A 21,309-nucleotide genomic window follows, 5' to 3' on the forward strand; every position below is an offset into this window, starting at 1 on the left:
TGACAAAGGACAAAAAAGCATACAATGGAGTCAAGTCAGTCTCTTCAATAAATGGTGCTGGGAAAAATGGATAGATACGTGCAAAAAAAAAAAAATGAAACTAGACCACCAACTTACATCATATATAAAAATAAACTCCAAATGGAAAAAAGACTTAATGTAAGTCATGAAAACATAAAAAAATCCTAGAAGATACCACAGTCAGCAAAATCTCAGACATTTCTCATAGCAATATGTTTGTGGATACATCTCCTAGGGCCGTGGTCGGCAAACTGCAGCTCACGAGCCACATGCGGCTCTTTGGCCCCTTGAGTGTGGCTCTCCCTAAGCCTTAGGAGTACCCTAATTAAGTTAATAACAATGCATCATCAACAAATCAACAAACGACAAGTGCTGGAGAGGATGTGGAGAAAAAGGAACACTCGTGCACTGCTGGTGGGAATGCAGACTGGTGCAGCCACTATGAAAGGCAGTATGGAGGTTCCTCCAAAAATTGGAAATGGAACTCCCATTTGACCCTGTGATCCCACTTCTAGGAATATATCCCAAGAAACCAGAAACACCAATCAGAAAGGATATATGTACCCAGATGTTCATAGCAGCACAATTCACCATAGCTAAGATCTGGAAACAGCCTAAGTGCCCATCAGTAGATGAATGGATTAGAAAACTGTTGTACATCTACACGATGGAATACTATGCTGCTGTTAAAAAGAAGGAACTCCTACCATTTGCAACAGCATGGATGGAACTGGAGAGCATTATGCTAAGTGAAAAAAGCCAGTCAATGAAGGAAAAATACCACATGATCTCACTCTTTCATGGATAATTAAGACCATTACAAACTTTTGAACAATAATAAATACAGTGGCAGAGCTGCCTCAAACTGATTGTCGGACTGCAGTGGGAAGGCCAGGGAGGGTTGGGGGACAGGAGGGAGGGGAGTAAGAGATCAACCGAAGGACTTGTATGCACTCATATAACCATAACTAATGGACATAAGACACTGGGGGGTAAGGGAGGGCAGGGGCTTGTCAAGGGCGGGGGGGAAAAAAAGGACACTTATGTAATACCCTTTGTAATACTTTAAGCGAAAAAAAAAAAAAAGTTAATAACAATGTACCTACCTATATAGTTTAAGTTTAAAAAATTTGGCTCTCAAAAGAAATTTCAATCGTTGTACTGTTGATATTTGGCTCTGTTGACTAATGAGTTTGCCAACCACTGTCTAGGGCAAAGGAAAAGAAGGAGAAAATAAACAAATGGGACTACATCAAAATAAATAGCTTCTGCACAGCAAAAGAAACTATCAACAAAACAAAAAGGGAGCCCACTGAATGGGAGAACATATTTGGCAATGATACATCTGATAAAGGGTTAATATCCAAAATATATAAGGTACTCATACAACTTAACAAAAGGAAAACAAATAATCCAATTAAAAAATGGGCAAAGGCCCTAAATAGATACTTCTCCAAAGAGAACATTCAGATGGCCAAGAGACATATGAAAAAATGCTCAGTCACTGATCATCAGAGAGACGCAAATTAAAATGACAATGAGGTATCACCTCACACCTGTCAGAATGGCTACCATCAACAAATCAACAAATGACAAGTGCTGGCGAGGATGTGGAGAAAAGGGAACCCTACTGCACTGCTGGTGGGAATGCAGACTGGTTCAGCCACTATGGAAGACAGGATGGAGTTTCCTCAAAAAAATTAAATATGACCCTAGGCAAATGACTAGCTCAGTGGATAGAGCTTTGGCCTGTGGACTGAAGGGTCCCAGGTTCAATTCCGGTCAAGGGCACGAAACTGGGTTGCAGGCTCCATCCCTGGGCCTTGTGCAGGATGCAACCAATCAATCTCTCTCTCTCTCTCCCCCTCCCATCCACTCTCTAAAAATCAATGGAAAAATATTCTCGGGTGAGGATTAACAAAAGATTAAATAAATAAATAAATAAACAAACAAACAAACAAATAAATAAATATGCCTGGCACTTGGTAAACACTCAATAGATGTTAGCTCCATCATGATTAATTACTCTACTGTCCCCAGTGTGTATCCCTCTGGGTATTGTAGAACCCAGATTTGGTGATCTGAAGTGAACATTTCCAAAAACTAGTATCTTAGTTACATTCAAAAGATACAAGTCAGAGGGAATGGGGCTTGGGGAGCTGAGCGAAAAAGGTGAAGGGATTAGGCAAAGAAAGAAAAAAACTCAGACACACAACAGTATGGTGATTACTAGAGGGAAAGGGAGAGGGGAGGTGGAGCAGGTAAAGGGGGGATAAATGGTGATGGAAGGAGACTTGAACTGGAGTGGTGACTACACAATATAATATACAGATGATGTATTATGTAATTGTACACCTGAAACCTATATAACTTTATTAACCAATGTCACCCTAATAAATTCAATAAAATTTTGCCCCGTACTGCGGATCCTCCTGCTTGCCCCGTACTGGGGATGGAGCCAGAAACGCAGGCATGTGCCCTTGACCGGGAATTGAACCAGCAATCTCTTGGTGCACAGGACGAAGTCCAACCATTATTTTAAAAGACCCTGGCCAGTGTTTCTCAGTTGGCTGGAGTGTAGCTCCATACACCAAAAGGTGGTTGGTTCAATTCCAAGTCAGGGTGCATAAAGGAGGCAAACCATAAATGTTTCTCTCTCACATCGTTTCCTTCTCTCTCTCTCTCTCTCTCTCTCTCCCTCCCTCCCTCCCTTCCTCTCTCTCAAATCAATAAAAAACATATCCTCGGGTGAGGATTAAAAAATGTTTTTAAGAAAAGATTATATGAGAACTAGGCAGACTAAACTTTATAACTAGAAATACCGAATAAGAAGTTTCAATCCAATTTCTTTTCATTCTCTGCCTTCCAAACAATCTGATTGTTCAGAAATTCTTTTCATAACTTTCAATCTCCTGGAAATTGATGAACCATCTCTTTCTCTAGAAAAAAAAGAAAACATAATAATACAGAACACCAAAGCACACAAGACACGAGACACCTCAACTCCCATTTCGCTAGAGTCCTATTACTCTAAGAAATAGAAATGTATGTAGGAAAAAATGTGGGATTTTCATGCATCCTAAGATTTAACACCATTTCTCTGCTCTAAAAGTAGGCAGAACCAAATAAATTCTATTTTACATGAACTAATACAAAACTCTAGGTTTTTACAGTCTGTCCGAGTTGACAGCCATGGAGGTAAAATGACCCAGACTGTGAACTGATGTCAGAAGTTAATTATGAATTTGAGGGGGGAAAGTTAATTATGTCAGTGTTGCTCAGTGGTTGGGCATCTGACCTATGAACCAGCAGGTCATGGTTCGATTCATGGTGAGGGTACATGCCGGGGTTGCAGGCTTGATCCCCAGTGTGGGGCATACAGGAGGCAGCCAATCAATGATTCTCTCTCATCATTGATGTTTCTATCTCTCTCTACCTCTCCCTTCCTCTCTGAAGTCAATAAAAATATATAAAAATAAATAAAACAAAAGCTGTTGTGCAAAATATGATACTTTAAAAAAAATAAATTAAAAATAAATAAATAAAAATAAAAAATAAAAAAAATAAATTTGTAGAGGTCTTCGCCCAGGCTACGGCCCCGCTTCCGGAGATATGATGTGCCCACTAGTGCCCTCTAGGGGTTCCTTGGATGAGGATGTATTGGATGACTCCTTGCTGGACCTGAGTGAAGGAGAAGATGATGGCCATTTCAGCTTCACAGAGGAAGAGATAGAGAAGTACTTGAGGGATGATGATCTATCAGATGAGGACGAGGAAAATACATTGGACAGCCTTGGACCAGTAGCTGAGACTCCTGGCCTCTTCAAATTACCTCAGAGTACATCAGGTGGTCAGGGACCAACGCCTACGAAACCATTAAACAGACCCTTTGCACTAGAAAAGAATCTTGTAAAATTAACAGTAGTTGCACCATTTAATCCAACAGCTTGTGATGTTGTGCTTAATAAGGACAAGACTGATACACCCAAAGATATTGAAAAACCCTCTTCCCTTGGAGAAGGGATGAGAGAAGATGGTCTTAGCCCAAATAAGAGCAAACTTTGCACTAATTCTGAAGGGATCGTCCCAAATAACTCTTCCTGGGATGGGCCCTCGCTCCCTTCTCCTTCAAGTAATAACTTTCAACGAACTGTCCCTGAAAAAAGTATGCCTGATAGTAAGAAACCTACACCTGTAACCACTCAGATCTTGGACCATTCAGAGACTCCTCATTTAGGGTCACCCTGGAGAAACGGATCACATAAATCAAGTTGTGAAATGAAGTTTCCAGTTGTTACCAGTTCATCAAACAAAGATGTTCTTGACAAGGATTCTGGGAAGCTGAAAGCTCCTGAGAGAATAGGCAACGTCATTCCTGTTCTGCAAGCCAAAACTAGGAATAAGGTTTCGACGTTTTCACAATCAGATCTAGAACGGAAGAAGCAAACTTACGTCAGGAGTGTTTTTGCTCATATAAAAGACTCAGTGGATTCTAACCAAGGTGCCTTGGTGGAACTGTGTTCTTTGATGGATCAAGTTCATCATATGCATAACCATCCGCATCCTTCGGACCTCACCATTCAAAACCATGCCCGGTTCCGACAGAAACCTCTGGAAAGATACAGTCTGACTCAGTGGGTTGACAGGAACGAGCGAAGCCACCAGCGGTTCCAGAGTCTCTAAGGTATCCAGTACAGTCCATGTGTCTCACCCCATTAGCAGTGAAGGTCCCTGTCCAGAGCAGCATCTCATCTTCTGCTGTTTTGTGCTTGGCAGATTTTGAATTTTATTTTTCACAAGATTTTTATTTAAAGAACCTTTTGGCTTTTGGAAATGCCCATTGCCGACTTGAAATTTTTTGTATAAAATCCTTCAGGCGTGCGTACGTGCGTGCGTGCATGTGTTTAAGCAGTGTTAAGATGATAGTTTTTATTTCTTTACAGCATAGCTAAAATTAATCATAGCTGGAATAACTAGCATTGCAACTGTCTAGTTCCCCATAGATAACCCAAGTTCTGAAGAGACAGTGTTTTGCTTAGGCCCAAATCTAGGACGCATGTTCCTACCTTCCTGCTACAAAAGGGTTTAAGCCTAAATCTGTAATGGGAGCATCGCCTTTGCCAAATCACATGAGTGACAGGTTAACTATAAAATGTGACAATCACATTTCCTCTTTGCTCAAATAATTCTGTTTTTCCCAAGCTTTAGCAGCTTAATTAAATCTGTTGGACTGGAGGAGGAGAGAACTGTTCTCTAGCAGTTAACGTAATATTCTTCAAGGAGAAAAAAACAGCCAAAGAAAACTCATTATTAGGCATGCCCGCCTTAAAGAAGCTGGTGGGTAAAATCTGGAGTTTTAATATGTTTTTAAAGATGCATATCTTATATTTGGTGTTGGCCTCTAAGTCTAGTATTTCATGTGGAATCGTTACTGTATTTTATGTTACATACATTTAACTGCCTACCTACCTTTCTTCATCCAGGATGACATTCTCACCACAGGGGTATTGATAAAGCAGAGTAAAAATGCGTTTACGTAGTTTACTTAGAGGTAAAGAGCCGGAAATAACCTGCAATTTTGCATCTAATGCAAGCCCTGCTTTGAGTTTTTGTCAGGATCAGTTATGAAACAAGTTTGGTGCCTCCTCTTTATCATGGTTTTTCCCTTGTAGCAGTTGTGTTTAATGTCATTAAATTTTAAAAAAATAAATAAATTTGTAGTCCCTAGCTGGTTTGGCATTTTGTACACAATTTTTATGTTTTTAACTCTGCTTGATTACCCCACCTCTTGGACCCAGACTGTGAGCCCCTAGGAAGCAAACACCAAGTTTACTAATCTTTTTATCTTTAACTTCTAAACATACTTTATGCTCAGGAATGTTAGCTGAAAGAATACTATTTTCACTTCCTTTTAAGCATCTCCGATGGGAAAGAGAATTCCCAATGACTATTAAGAGAACACTGCCATCTCCTGGGTAATATAGATCATGCATCTTTTAGCAAATACTGTAACAGGAAAACAAAGCATAGAATTTGTACTCTGATCGAAAGTTTGAAATTTAAACCTAGCTCTGCCATTTGCTGTATTAAACTGGAAATTTTCAATATTTTAAAATATCAGTTTCCTGCCCTAGCTGGTTTCGCTCAGTGGATAGAGCGTTGACCTGCAGACTGAAGGGTCCCGGGTTTGATTCCAGTCACAGGCACATGCCCGGTTTGCGGGCCCAATCCCCAGCGAGGGGCGTGCAGGAGGCAGCCCATCAGTGATTCTCATCATTGATGTTTCTAACTCTCTCCCCCTCTCCCTTCCTCTCTGAAATCAATAAAAAAAATATTTTTAAAAAGATTTTAAAATAAAACATCAGTTTCCTCTTCTACAAAATGAACATAGTATCTGACCTCTCTCAGAGATTATCATGTGTGGGAGAGGAAGAAACTTCCCCGCACACTCCTAGGTTTTTTTCAGTCGGTCTAATATTTAAATAGACATGAGATAGATTAATGAGAAAAGAAATTGAATATATATGTATGCATGGGAACACCACATACAGAGAGAATCAGAGACCCCACCTACGCAAGAGGTTCAAAGACAGAAAAGGAAAATGTGGTGTATTTGACATTCTAAGCTAAGAGATCACGTTGGGCTTCAGAAGGGAGAAGGTCATTGCAGGACAATAAGAAAAGCAGACGTTCAGTAATTAGACAGTTTGCCCTGCCCTATAGGTGGGTCATAAAAAATTATTTCTGGTGATAACTCTAATTACGGGCAAGGCCCCTAATTTAAATTCTTTAAGGGAGAACTAAACGTTTCTTGTGAGCCTGCAGGGCTTGAATACCTTCAGCTCAAAATAATTCACATGCAAAAGTAGCACATTTTGGGGAGGACTGTTCTGAATCTCTACACATGACAGTCAAATCGGATAATGACCGTTAAAAGTACTTTGTTGATTACAAAGCATTTTATAAGTATGAGATATTCTGTCTTATTCCTTACTGCAAATCTAAGTACATACGTGCAGCTTGAGGGTCAGAGCCAACTCATTAAGCTTTAGATAGCTAATGGCATATTTCTTTCTTTATATGTTAATGTAGGCTCACTATCATAATGTGTTAAAATGTGTTGTTGAACATAAAAATATGCTAAATCAGTGATGGCGAACCTTTTGAGCTCGGCGTGTCAGCATTTTGAAAAACCCTAACTTAACTCTGGTGCTGTGTCACATATAGAAACTTTTTGAAATTTGCAACCATAGTAAAACAAAGATTTATATTTTTGATAGTTATTTTATATATTTAAATGCTATTTAACAAAGAAAAATCAACCAAAAAAATGAGTTCGCGTGTCACCTCTGACACGCGTGTCATAGGTTCGCCATCACTGTAAATTAAAACTACACGGAGACACACTGTTTCTCAGCTATCAGACTGGCAAAAATCCAAAAGCCTTACAACAAACGGTTGGAGATACTGTGTTAAAATAGCACTTGTATATATTTTTTGTGGAAGGGCCAAATTGCATAACTCCTTTTTTTCACCCTATCTAGCCAAATTACATATGCTTTTACCCTTCAACCTAACAGTTCTACTCACAGGAATATATCCGAAAGATACAATGGTAAAATTAAGAAAAGACACTATATACAAGGCATATTCATACTAGTAAGGAAGGAAGCTATCAAAAACTGCTGGGTTGTTTTACTGCATAACTCAAATTAATGATCTCAAAATGAGATTTGAATTTTTTTTTAATATATTTTATTGATTTTACAGAGAGGAAGGGAGAGGGATAGAGAGTTAGAAACATCGATGGGAGAGAAACATAGATCAGCTGCCTCCTGCACACCTCCCACTGGGGATGTGCCCGCAACCCAGGTACATGCCCTTGACCGGAATCAAACCTGGGACCTTTCAGTCCGCAGGCCGACGCTCTATCCACTGAGCCAAACCGATTAGGGCAAGATTTGAATTTTTAATGAGTGCCTTGTAAGAGGTAATATCAAAATCATAAAATTAAGATTGATACGTGTTGTGAGTCATATCTAAATGTAGGTATAGCCTGGCTGGTGTGGCTCAATGGTTGAGTCTCGATCTGTGAATCAAGAGGTCACGATTCAATTTCCCGTCAGGGCATACACCCGGGTAAATAAATAAACGTAGATATAAATAGAAATTTTACTTTCTGTTTTAATTTCAGGGGAACTACTATTTGGGAAAGCTATTAAGTAAATGACTTTTTTACAGTTATACCCTAATGATTCTAGCAAGTTCTTCTAAGATATACATCAAACCTAGCACACATTAAAAATCCACATTAAAAACTATGAGGTCCTAGTTTTCATTTAAGTATTCATTAAAACATTTATTTTTCTATTGTAACAAATGTGAAGTTTTTATTGTTAATAAAGGAATCTGTCGCCCTGGCTGGTTTGGCTCAGTGGATAGAGAGTCGGCCTGCACTCTAGAAGGTCCGGGTTTGATTCTAGTCAAGGGCAAACGCCAGGGTTGCAGACTTGATCCCTGGTGGGGGGCGTGCAGGAGGCAGCTGATCGGTGATTCTCTCTTATTGTTGATGTTTCTATCTCTCTCTCCTTTTCCCTTCCTCTCTGAAATCAATAATAAAAAAAAAGAGAATCTGTCAACCATCAAATAAAACCCACAAAACTACTAGGTGTCAAGAAATTCAAGAGTCAATTAGAGGGGATTCCCACTGCCAAAGATGGGACAATTTGAGCATCAAAAAGAATAGCAATTGCAAAGAATGTAAACACATCAAAGTTATTAAAGTTCATAAATTCATAATAAAATTTTAAAAATATATTTCTATTGATTTTAGAGAGGGGGGAGAGGAAGAGAAAGAGAGAGAGAGAGAGAGAGAAACATCAATGATGAGAAAGAATGCCTCCTGCACACCCCACACTGGAGAGCGAGTCCACAACCCAGGCATGTGCCCTGACCAGGAATGGAACCATTATTTCCTGATTCATAAGTCCATGCTCAACCACACCGCTGGCATAATAAATTTTTATTTTTATTTTTAAAAACATATTTTTATTAATTTCAGAGAGGAAGGGAGAGGGGGAGGGAGAGATAGAAACATCAATTATGAGAGAGAATCATTGATTGGCTGCCTCCTGCACGCCCCTTACTGGGGAATGAGCCCACAACCTGGGCAAGTGCCCTTGACTGGAATCGAACCTAGGACCCTTCAGTCCACAGGCCAATGCTCTATCCACTGAGAAAACCGGCTAGGGCTAAATTTTTAAAACTCTAACCAATCACCTTTAGAGGAATTACCTAACCAACTTAGGCAACCAATTGATGTGTCTTTCTCACATCGATGTTTCTCTCTCTCTCTCTCTCTCTCTCTCTCTCTCTCTCTCTCTCTCTCTCCCCCTCCTCTTTTTCCTTCCATCCCTTCCCTACCTCTGTCCCTCCCACATTCTCTAAAAATCAATGGGAAAAATATCCTTGGGTGAAGGTTAACAACAACAAAAAAGGAATGACAGAACAGCAGCACTTTGCAACCCCTCGTGAAACAGCTGATCTAGGCAATGACTATCAAAAGTCACTAAGACTATTCGGTTAAAAGCTGACTGGGTATCATAAAAAACACTATATACAAATATCCCTTATGAATATGGATGTAAAATATCTTAACAAAATATTAGCAGATTGAATTCAGAAATATATTTTTAAAAGGTTATACATTATGATCAAGAATGTAAGGCTGGTTAAATATCCAAAAATCAAAGTAATACAATCTGACATATTAATAGAATAAAGGACAAAATCCACATCAGTAGATACAGAATAAGCATTTGACAATACCTAATAATCATTCATGATAAAATCTCCCAACTAATAGGAAATTTTCTCAATTTCATAAAGAACAAATAAAAAAAACACACCTACAGTTAACATCATACTTAATGCTGAAAGGCTGACTACATTCCCCCTAAAACCAGGAACAAAGCAAGGATGTCTGCTCTGTTTTGTCTTCCACAAAAATGTTAGGATTCATGCAAATTCTGTGCAAAATGCTGTTGAGATTTTTAATGGAATTGTGTTAAATTTATAAATTACTTTAAGGAGACCTGGCTGGTTTGGCTCAGTGGACAGAGCATCGGCCTGTAGACTGAAGGGTCCCAGTTTTGATTCTGGTCAAGGGCACATGCCCAGGTGCGGGCTCGATCCCCAATGGGGAGCATGCAGGAGGCAGCTGATCAATGATTCTTTCTCATCATTGATGTTTCTCTCTCTCCCTCGCTCCCTCTCCCTTCCTCTCTGAAACCAATAAAAATATATTTTAAAAAATTACTTTGAGAACCTCCACTTTTTGATACTGAGTTATTCCCTCCACTTAACATGTCTGTAAGTTATCCATTGCTGCATTACAATACTACCGCAAACTTAGTGGTGTGAAGCAACACGTTTATTATCTCTGTTTCCGTGGGTCAGATATTTAGGGATGGCCTATCTAGGCTGCAGGGTACTGGCCAGGGCTGAGTTCTCATCTCAGGCTCCAGGCTGGGAAGGAGCCCCTCTGTGACATGAGTTTTGGCAGCATTCAATTCCTTGCAGTTTCTTGCTGGGAGCTGCCTTCAGTCCCTTGCCATGCGGCCCTCTCCTCACGGCAGCTCACAGCATGGAATCAACAAGGGAGAGTCACCTTTGCCATATTCTATTTGTTTGAAGCAAATCATAAGTCCAGTCATGCTCAAGAGGAGGGGATTACACAAGGGCATGAATATCACCCGGCAGGGATCGTGGGAGCCATCTTCGAATTTGCAATATATGGTATACCTTTCCATTTAATAATTTTACCATAAAATTCGTATGCAGCCTGTGTTAGGTTTGCTCATATGTACTTCTCAGTTTCTAATGTTATCACAATGCAACTTTAAAAAAATAAGCCTAATTATTACTTCAGTATAGGAACACTATTGAATTATGGACAATGATTTTTGATCTAGTAACCTTGTTAAACTCTCTTATTAGTCCCAACAATTTACCTATAGATTCACTTAGATTTTCCTCATAAATATCATTTGTAAATAATGACAATTTTCTTTCTTTTCTTATAATCCTTATACCATTTATTTCTTTTTCTTGTCTTATTGGACAATAAAACCTCCAATAAGGCCCAGCCAGTGTGGCTCAGTGGTTGAGCGTTGAACTATGAACCAGGGGGTCACAGTTTGATTGCCGGTCAGGGCACATGCCTGGGTTCTAGGTTCGATCCCCCAGTGTGGGGCATGCAAGAGGCAGCCCATCAATGAATCTCTCACATCACTGATGTTTCTATCTCTCTTTCCCTTTCCTTTCCTCTCTGAAATCAATAAAAATAGATTTTAAAAAATAGATTTGTTTTAAAACAAAAAACCTCCAATAAAATATTTAATGGAAGTTTTGATACCAGGCCTGTTTCCTGATAATGCCTGTATCAGGTTTATCAGAATGTTCCTTCTGTTGCTAAGAGCCTTGAAAATGAATAGTATTTAATTTTATCAAATACTTTTTTTGCAGTGATCAGGAGGATCAAACAGATTTCCTCTCTTAATCTGTTCATGTGGTAAATTATGCATATTTCTTCCCAGTGTTAATCCATTCTAGCATCTTTGAGATATATACTTTTGCATTTATGTCTTATAATTTACTTTTCTTATGCTGTCCTTACCGGGTTTTTGTTTTACAGATTATACTAAATTAATAAAAGAAGTTTCCCTTTTTTCTATTTCTTGGAACAAAGTACACAAGTTTGGGATTATCTGTTCTTTGAAAGTTTCATAGCACTCCCATATATAAAACCGGGTGTATTTTTTTCTGTGTAAATGTTTCTACTACAAAACTTCTAATCTCAGCAGGCTCTTAGATATTTCCCACCCTGGTTACTGCCTTCTCTTAGTCCCCAGCTTTCTACCTCACTTTCTCCCAATGTTCTTAGCATGTAATATTCTTCTACTATCTTCAACCTTTTCATCTCTACTGGCTTCCCTCCTCAGCACATTAATTACTTTTAAAAGTCAAAAGAAAAACACACATACATGCAAAACAAACAAAAGCTCTTCCTCTGAACTCTAGGTTCTTCTCTAGTTCTTGTTCTTTTAATTTTCCCCATAGTCAAGAGTAACACATTTGCTGACTGTCTTGATCTCTAACCCCCCCCCCTTCACTTTTTATTGTATTTTAAATTATGTTAGAGTTGGGGAATCATTAGTGGGTTATACAAAAATATAACATAACCAGATTTGCATTTCTGAAAGATCACTTGTAGCTACACTTGAAAGTGAGTGAAACTGATAGGAGAGAGATCTAAATTGAGAAGTTTAACAGGGTAGTAACAACGGGAATGGGGAGAAGTGGATTAATTTGAGACCTATTAAAGGATGTGACGGATGAGGAAATGAAAAATTAAATGTGAATTTCCAGTTGAATAATGGATTTTGGTGATATTCGTTGAATAGAAAATACAAATTGAGAAATCTGACTACATAATGATAAAAAAATACCTAATGGCAAAAACCACAAAAGGAAAACTAAAAGTCACATTATGAAGCAGGAGAGGGAAGAAAATATGCAACTCATTTCACAAAAGGCTAATTTCCAAAACATATGAAGAGTTCCTACAAATCAATATCAAAACTCTAATAGCCAATATTTGAATATATAAAAAATGAAGTATGATGGTTGTTAAATATGTAAAAAGATGCTCAACCTCATTCATAATTTTTTAAAAGTAAATAAAAACAACACTGAGACACCATTTTACACTTATTGGAATGGCAAACAAACAAAATCACCCGAGGTGAGGGTGGAAAAACAAGTACTTTTTTACAAGGGTATGACCAATATGGTGGGCAATTTGGCAACAGCTCTCAAAATTACAAATACACACACACACACACACACACACACACCTTTTGACTCTGAATTTCTACTTCTAGGAATTTATCCTACAGTTATCTCTGCAACCTGCAAAACTATAAGATATATAAACTCACTCACTGCAGCAGCACTGTAATAGCCATGGTAGCCATAGAACATATTGCTCAAATTGGGATAGTTTTGAAAGAGAGAGAAGGCACTATTAATATTTATATTAATATTTCCATGCAAGCCAAGAAATATGGTCACTCTAATTAAGACAAAAGATGGAAAACAACACAAATATTCACCAAGAGGAGACTTTTAAAATAATAATGATACATCCTGACAATGGAAGACTACATAACCATAGAAGGGAGCACATTATGTAGTGATTTGGAAGGTTCTCCAGATGTATAGTAAAAAGGTTTTAAAGAAAAAAAAATACAAAAGTGCTTATAGTATGCTACCAATTGTGTAAAAGAGAAAATATATAATTGCTTAGTAGTGAATAAAATATATCTGAAAGGATATATAGAAAACCAATCTCAGTGTTTGCCTCTGGGGAAGGAAAGCGGGTGTCTAGGAAACAGAAACAGGAGTTACTTCACTAAATGCCCTTTTTGTACCTTTTGAATTTTGAACCAGATGAATAAATACAATTGTAAAAGAAAATGGTCCTAGTAAGAGTTGGCTATTTGATCATTTTATGACCCATTTTTCCTCTCTTCTTGAGCTTGTATGCTGAGTAATGAAAATTCTGTTAAACACCGTGATCCTATAGAGTTCCTTGGTTTTTTAAAAAATCTTTATTGTTGAAAGTATTACATATGTCTCCTTTACTTCCCCATTGACCCATTCTAGTCCACTGCCCACCCCAGGCCTTCACCACACTATTGTCTGTGCCCAGGAGTTATGCACATATGCATACAAGTTCTTTGGTTGATCTCTTCCCATCCCCGACCCTCACCTTCCCTCTGATATTCAACAGTCTGTTCCATGCTTCTATGCCTCTAAATCTATTTTGCTCCTCAGTTTATTTTGTTCATTAGATTCCACATATGAGTGAGATCACGTGATACTTGTCTTTCTCTGACTGGCTTATTTCACTTAGCATAATACTCTTCAGGTCCCTCCATGCTGTCTCAAAGGGTAAGAGTTCCTTCTTTTTTTTTTTTTTTTTTTACTGCTGCATAATATTCCATGGTGTAAATGTACCGCAGCTGTTTTATCCACTCATCTACTGATGGACACTAGGGTTGTTTCTAGGTCCTTAACTAGTTTTAGAATCATTTTAATTTTGCTACAGAGACATGAGAATTGTGCAAAACAAAACTAAGATATACTTTAGAAAAATCTGAAATCAAGTACCAGTATTGTAACTATCCCAGACAATTTATATGAAATATTACTTTTTTCCAATTTCTGTATTTAATAATTCTCACAAAACAGCAAGTAATCATTTCTTACATTATATACTTATTTGGCACCTTCTGTACTTTTTACTGTGATTTTTTGCATCCAAATTAAAGTAAACTGTACTGGAATAACAAATGCAAATAAATGAATAAATATACTTAACTCTGAAAATCTCTTACCTTAGTAGTAGTTACTATATAAATAACCTGATTAACTAAAATTGCTTTATCCAAAAATTTCAATAACTTTTTTGTTGTTGTTAATCTTCACCAGAGGATATTTCTTCCCCCATTGATTTTTAGAAAGAGTGGAAGGGACAGGGAAGGGGGAGAGAGAGAGAGAGAGAGAGAGAGAGAGAGAGAGAGAGAGAGAAAGAGAAGAGAGAGGACAGAGAAATATCAATGCGAGAGAGACACATCGATTGGTTGCCTCCCCAGCACGCTCCCAGACCGGGCCAGGGATCAAACCTGCAACCCAGATATGTGCCCCTGACTAGGAATGGAACCCAAGACCCTTTGGTGTGCAGGCTGGCACTCTAACCACTAAGTCACGCTGGCCAGGGCTGTAACAACTTTTAGCAAAAGTGGATGATGTAAAAAAGCTTCAAATTACATAAGATCTTGAGAAATTATGGCTTGTGGAATGTAGATAAGTGTGGTTAAAAATTAATTTAGCTAGTCTTTTAGAGAATAATTTTGTTCACTATATGGTAATACAAGATTCGTATAACATCTTTAATATCCTTTAGGTTAAAAAAAAAAGTATTAAAATGCTATCAACCACAATCTGAAAGTTTTTTCTTTTTGCTATTTCAAAATCTTTCAAATTAGTTTTAGGCTTCAAAGAGTTTTTTAAAATATTTTTAGGGACTCTGGCAAAATCTACAAGCTCATATTATAATGATTCAGATTTGCTCTAATCTAGCCTTATGGCCAACAGAGAAACTAAATTATAGGAGACATTATTTGACAAAATAGAAAGTGTATTTTAGGCATCATAAATCTAACCAGTGTGATGATATATTGTGATTTTTTCACATGTTCCTATTTATACTTTTTCAGTCCTAAAAATTTGGATTTGCAATTGCTACACCAGAGGAGTTTAGGAAAGCACACTGGAATATATCATAGATACATTCAAATTTATATGAAATTTCATTTACTCCATCAAGGTCTAACATTAAGTTTAAACATGTGCACCAGCACCATAGTGCTCTAGCCAGAATCTGAATCCTATTCAAATACATGTGCTTACTAATGATGTCTTAGCAATTTTAAAATTTATTAATCTATTTGGTGGCCTTGATTAACATATTTAAATTTTCAACTCCAATGAATCCCTTAAAGCTCATAAACCCAGCAACATAATGGCAGCATCACTTAGCTTCACAATTACTGAGGAATGAATAAGAAGTGAGAAAGTTGTTAAGTGTAATGACTCTTTCAAAAAACTTGGTGGTAGAAGGAATATAAATAAGAGTAAAAATATATCAATTATATCACAATTTTTTAAAGAAGAGCAATATTGATGGAAAATCTGAATTGCATAAAGCTGCTTAACTGAAATATACTTTAACTTTGTAATCACACTCATACAAAGAGTCAAAATACTAGTATAGTGGTTGTTTAAGATGGTAGAGACTTGAGTATATTTAAAGGCTGAAGGATGGAGTCATTATAGAGCAGGGGTCCTCAAACTTTTTAAACAGGGGGCCAGTTCACTGTCCCTCAGACCGTTGGAGGGCCGGACTATAGTTTTAAAAAAAACTATGAACAAATGCCTATGCACACTGCACATATCTAATTTTGAAGTAAAAAAACAAAACGGGAACAAATACAATTTTTGTATTTGCATGTGGCCCGTGGGCCACAGTTTGAGGACCCCTGTTATAGAGGAAGCTGAAAAATAGAGCCAAATAAGTGGAGAGATTAACCTGAGAGTGAAGAAAGGCTTCCTCGTCAATAGTACTTGGAGTTGCAGGGGTTATAAATGTAACAAAATCTTTCAAATTAGTTTTGAAAGAAAACTGAGGGCTTCTTTGTGAAGCAGTGGGGTGGTGAGCTTAAGTGAAGTAGAGAAGCTTTGAAAGGTTGACTATGGAGCTGCCTTTAGATGTAGTTGAATATTCTTATCATAGTGTTGAAAACTCTTCATAATGCAGACCCCACCTACATCCTCATCTTCACTGGTTCACATTCTCACACCCAATCAAACTTTCATTCCAACCACACGGATCTGGAGTCCCTCAGATGTTTCTACTATGCTGTTAGTTCTTGCAGAGACCTCTGTCGGGAACATTTTTATCCTCATCCCCATGCGAACATCTCTCATCCTTTCAGAATTGGTTCCCATCACCCAACATTCCTTTAGGCCCCTCCCCCTTTTCCTCAGCTGCCCTTTACCCTGAGCCTAGTTAGGTAAATGTCTTCCTCTGAATATGTCTTCATCTTAGCATTTTTATGATAAATTTTATTTTAATTACTTATTTATTATTTTTGTTAATCCTCACCTGAGAATATTTTCCCATTAATTTTTAGAGAGAGTGGAAGGGAGGGGGAGAGGCAGAGAGAGGGAAACATCTATGTGAAAGAGACACATTGATTGGCTGCCTCCCACAAGCACCCCAACCAGGGCTGGGGATTGAGCCAGCAACCGAGGTACATGCCCTTGACCAGAATCAAACCCAAGACTCTTCAGTCCTCAGGCCAATGCTCTATCCACTTAGCCAAACCAGCTAGGATTTTTTTTTTTTTAAGTTTAGTTTAGAAAGAGAGAGTGAGGTTGATTCTTTTTTTTTTTTTTTAAAGGGAATTTATTTTTTATTTTTTAAATATATTTTATTGATTTTTTACAGAGAGGAAGGGAGAGAGATAGAGAGTTAGAAACATTGATGAGAGAGAAACATTGATCAGCTGCCTCCTGCACATCTCCTACTGGGGATGTGCCCGCAACCCAGGTACATGCCCCCGGAATCGAACCTGGGACCTTTCAGTCCGCAAGCCGACGCTCTATCCATTGAGCTAAACCGGTTTCGGCGAGGTTGATTCTTATATGTGCCCAGACTAGGGATCAAACCCACAATCTTGGCATATTGGGAAAATACTCTAACCAACGGAGCTACCTGGCCAGGGCTCATTAGGAATTTTAAACACTGACTTTCTCAATTCTTCCAATAGTCAGGAACTGTTTTTTATTTTGTTGTTGTTTTATTTTCTTAAAATATATTTTTATTGATTTTAAAGAGAGAGGAAGGGAGAGGGAGAAAGAGATAGAAACATCAATGGGAGATCGGCTGCCTCCCATATGCCCCAGGGGGGTGGAGCCTGCAACCTGAGCATGTGCCCTGACCAGGAATTGAACTGGTGACCTTTTGGTTCATGGGTCGATGCTCAACCACTGAGCGACCCTGGCTGGGCAGTCAGAAACTGTTCTTTTAATTTCTGGGCCTGGCACAATGAAAAATATCCACTGAATGAATGGCAGATGATTATGTTAGAGTTCTCAGTACTTATATTTTACCCAGAAAAACAGATTATCTTTACAAATGGAGAGACTAAGACAGAAAGGAGTATACCAATAGTAACATTAGCACAACAAAAATTAACGAAAAAAATAACTTAGGTGAAATAATCCTTCACCTGTAGTAATTGAACAAATGAGCCTCTAATACAGTGGTTCTCAACCTTGACTGCACATTAGAATCACCTGGGAATCTTTTTAAAATCCTGATTTCTGGGCCTCATCCTCCGGAAACTGTTTCTTTGTTACTAATGTTGTGGCCCAACCCCATAACAAAGAAACAGAATTTCCGGAGGATGAGGCCCAGAAACCAGGATTTTAAAAAGATTTCCAGGTGATTCTAATGTGCAGCCAAGGTTGAGAACCACTGCTCCAATAAATCATAACAAGTAAGTATTCTCTGAACACAAACATCAAGTTCCCAATTTTGTACCACAGAGGGTTTAGCTTTTCTGATTTAAGAATTCAAAATCAGCCCTAAACGGTTTGGCTCAGTGGATGGAGCGTCGGCCTGCAGACTCAAAGGTCCCAGGTTCAATTCTGGTCAAGGGCATGTACCTTGGTTGCAGGCACATCCTCAGTAGGGGGTGTGCAGGAGGCAGCTTGTAGATGTTTCTCTCTCATCGATGTTTCTAACTATCCATCTCCCCTCCTCTCTGTAAAAAATCAATAAAATATATATTTTTTTAAAAACCTATTAGAGGTACATGCAAGAGTTTTCTTTCACTTATAAAAAGCCTCATTTATAGTTGGCCATGTCGTAATTGGCTAATACTTTTGCACAGATTTAACTAGGTGGGTCCTTTTCAATCAGAAACCAGAAAAGGACCTAATGCTGCCAAGCTTAACCACCTGGGATGGCAAACTTGTTCTTCTTGAATGTCTTATACTTCACATTATGCTTTGGGCCTCCCAAGTCACTGGTTCCTGTTCCATCCTCATGCAAAGGCAGCAATATTGTAGTAAAAGAAGAATGGGTCCAAAGGCCAAAGTTCAGCTGGGGGCTAGTTCTTTATGCAAACAACCTCCCCTTCTATGGGGAAGGTTTGCTTCACTGCCCAACCAATTCCTATTATTGGAGAGAACTGGAGAGAAAGAGAGTGAGGAACTAATTACTGATTATAATTAAGGCTAATTCAAAAAAGCAGGAGTAGGAAATAAAAGGAAGCAAATAACTTCTGGTTAATGTTTAGAAATCCCCTAAGATATGGTATCTTTCTCTTGACAGTTCAAAAAGCTTCAGAGAAATAACATTCTTATGAAACAAGGATAAGATTAGCTTGTTACCTTTGGAAAAACGAATGCTGGCTTGAGTTTATACAAAGTATTAGGACCCAGAACTTTCTTAAATTACTTAATGAGGAAAACCATGCATGAACCAGCCCAGGGCAAGCTGGAGTTCCTGAATTAGAGTCATGCCCTTCGGAGAACAGATAGGAAATGACTACAGAAGAGAAAAACAAACACACACAAACAAAGAAAGGTCACATCATATGGTTTCAAACCAAATAAACCCCAACCCTAACCAAGGCAAAGGAGAATTACCTTTCCACAGAATACGCCAGAGTGTGGCTTTTGTTTATTTCCCCATGGTTACCCTTGATGCTCATTTCAATCCCAAAATGAAAAGTGCTATTTTGTGACACAGCCAGCCTCTAGACAACTCTCAGCACTGTATCATACTGCTTCCACATAAAATGCTTCCTTTAGGGGATGAGGTCATTTCCTGGAATAATTCAATCTAACAGTTAATTTTGGTAAAAGCTGCATCATGAAGACAGCCTTGTCGTCAGAGACCTGGGTCTGATTCCTGCCCCTACTATTTAGCTGGGTTATTTATTCAAGTAAGTCATAATTTCTGAGTCTTCGTTTCCTCATCTTCAAAATACAACTAATAAGTAGTTTGTAGGTCTCTGGTAAGAGGATGAGATAAATTATATAAAGGTGGGCACACTATTCACACTAGGTGATAGCTCTTATTTACACGAGTTCCTACTAAATATAGATGCTGAGTAAGGTTTTGTGAAGATACAGGTGAATGTTCTTCTAGCTGCAAATGGTAAAATTCCTAAATGTGCTGGGTTTGGCTCAGTGGATAGAGAGTCTGCCTGCGGGCTGGAGGGTCCCAGATTCGATTCTGTCAAGGGCATGTACCTTGTTATGGGCTTGATCCCCAGTAGGAGGTGTGCAAGAGGCAGCCAGTCAATGATTCTCTCAACATTGATGCTTCTCCTCTTTCCGCCGTAGGTCCGTGCGGCCATAATGGTGCGCCTGAAGGTCCTGGCTGATGCCCTGAAGAGTATCAACAACGCCGAAAAGAGAGGCAAGCGCCAGGTTCTCATGGGGCCGTGCTCCAGAGTCATCGTCCGGTTTCTGACTGCGATGATGAAGCATGGTTACATTGGCGAATCTGAAATTATTGATGACCACAGAGCTGGGGAAATTGTTGCGAACCTCACAGGCAGGTTGAACAAGTGTGGAGTCATCGGCCCCAGATTTGATGTGCAACTCAAAGATCTAGAAAAATGGCAGAACAACTTGCTTCCGTCCCGTCGATTTGGTTTCATTGTGCTGACAACCTCAGCGGGCATCACGGACCATGAAGAAGCAAGACGAAAACACACGGGAGGGGAAAGCCTGGGGTTCTTTTTCTAGGGATGTGATACATATGTGGAAATAAAATGCCTCAAAGGACAAAAAAAAAACAACAAAAAACAAATATTGATGCTTCTCTCTCTTCCTCTCCCTTCCTCTTGGTAAGAAATCAATAAAAAATAAAATAAATAAAACGTTTAAGGGCATGGAGTTAAGAATACCCAAGCACCCTAAACAGCCACTGAGTAACTGACATAGATAAGAGAACCCAAGCACCTGAGCAAGCACCCGGTGAGCTTTCCGCGGCCTCCTGGCCTCATTAACGCACCGCGGGGGCTGTTTCTGGTCGGGGCGCTCCCCGGCCTTTGACTCCTCGCTCGCCGATACCGCTTGGCGGAGATTAGCACTTGGCCTCCGCCCGCACGGCGAGGGCCACTGCGGGCCATTTCTGGCCTCCGAACGTCGAGGGCCACTAAGTGGCCGCTGGTGTAGAGAGGCGCCCCTCTGCGAACCCCCCATCCTCCCGGGCCGCCGTGTCCTCGCGGCGAGCGGAGCTCACCCGGCGGGCGTCGCGGCCGCCAGGCCACGCTTTTCCCGCCCTCGGCGTCCGCACGCACCGCCCGCGACCTCGGGGGTCGCCGCGCGCTGGAGTCCGCAGGCTTTCGGGCGGCCCGCCCCCTTGCACTGATTGGGTAGGCTCCTCTTTTCCCCGCCCCAGAGGTTCTGGCTTCCTCGGTGATTGCACGGCGGCCGTGTCCGTCCGCACCCTCAGGCCCCGCCCTCTCCTCCCCGCGCACCGAGACGCCCTCCGCCCGCGTTCTCCCCTCGCCCGGGATCCGCTCACCCATCCCCTTGGCCAGCGGGCATTGGGTGCACCTGCCAGCGGCTCGA

The 21,309-nt window shown here is 39.6% G+C and overlaps 2 pseudogenes; both read left to right on the forward strand.

The window, feature by feature from the left end:
* Window positions 1–3,633: 3,633 nt before the first annotated feature.
* On the forward strand, window positions 3,634–4,704 carry LOC139005429 (S100P-binding protein pseudogene; annotated as a pseudogene).
* Window positions 4,620–20,562, forward strand: LOC139005430 (small ribosomal subunit protein uS8 pseudogene; annotated as a pseudogene).
* Window positions 20,563–21,309: the final 747 nt, after the last annotated feature.

This window comes from Myotis yumanensis, unplaced genomic scaffold, assembly GCF_028538775.1.
Source record: "Myotis yumanensis isolate MYYU_CA2020_CCGP unplaced genomic scaffold, mMyoYum1.0.hap1 SCAF_3, whole genome shotgun sequence".
Lineage (NCBI taxonomy): Eukaryota > Metazoa > Chordata > Mammalia > Chiroptera > Vespertilionidae > Myotis > Myotis yumanensis.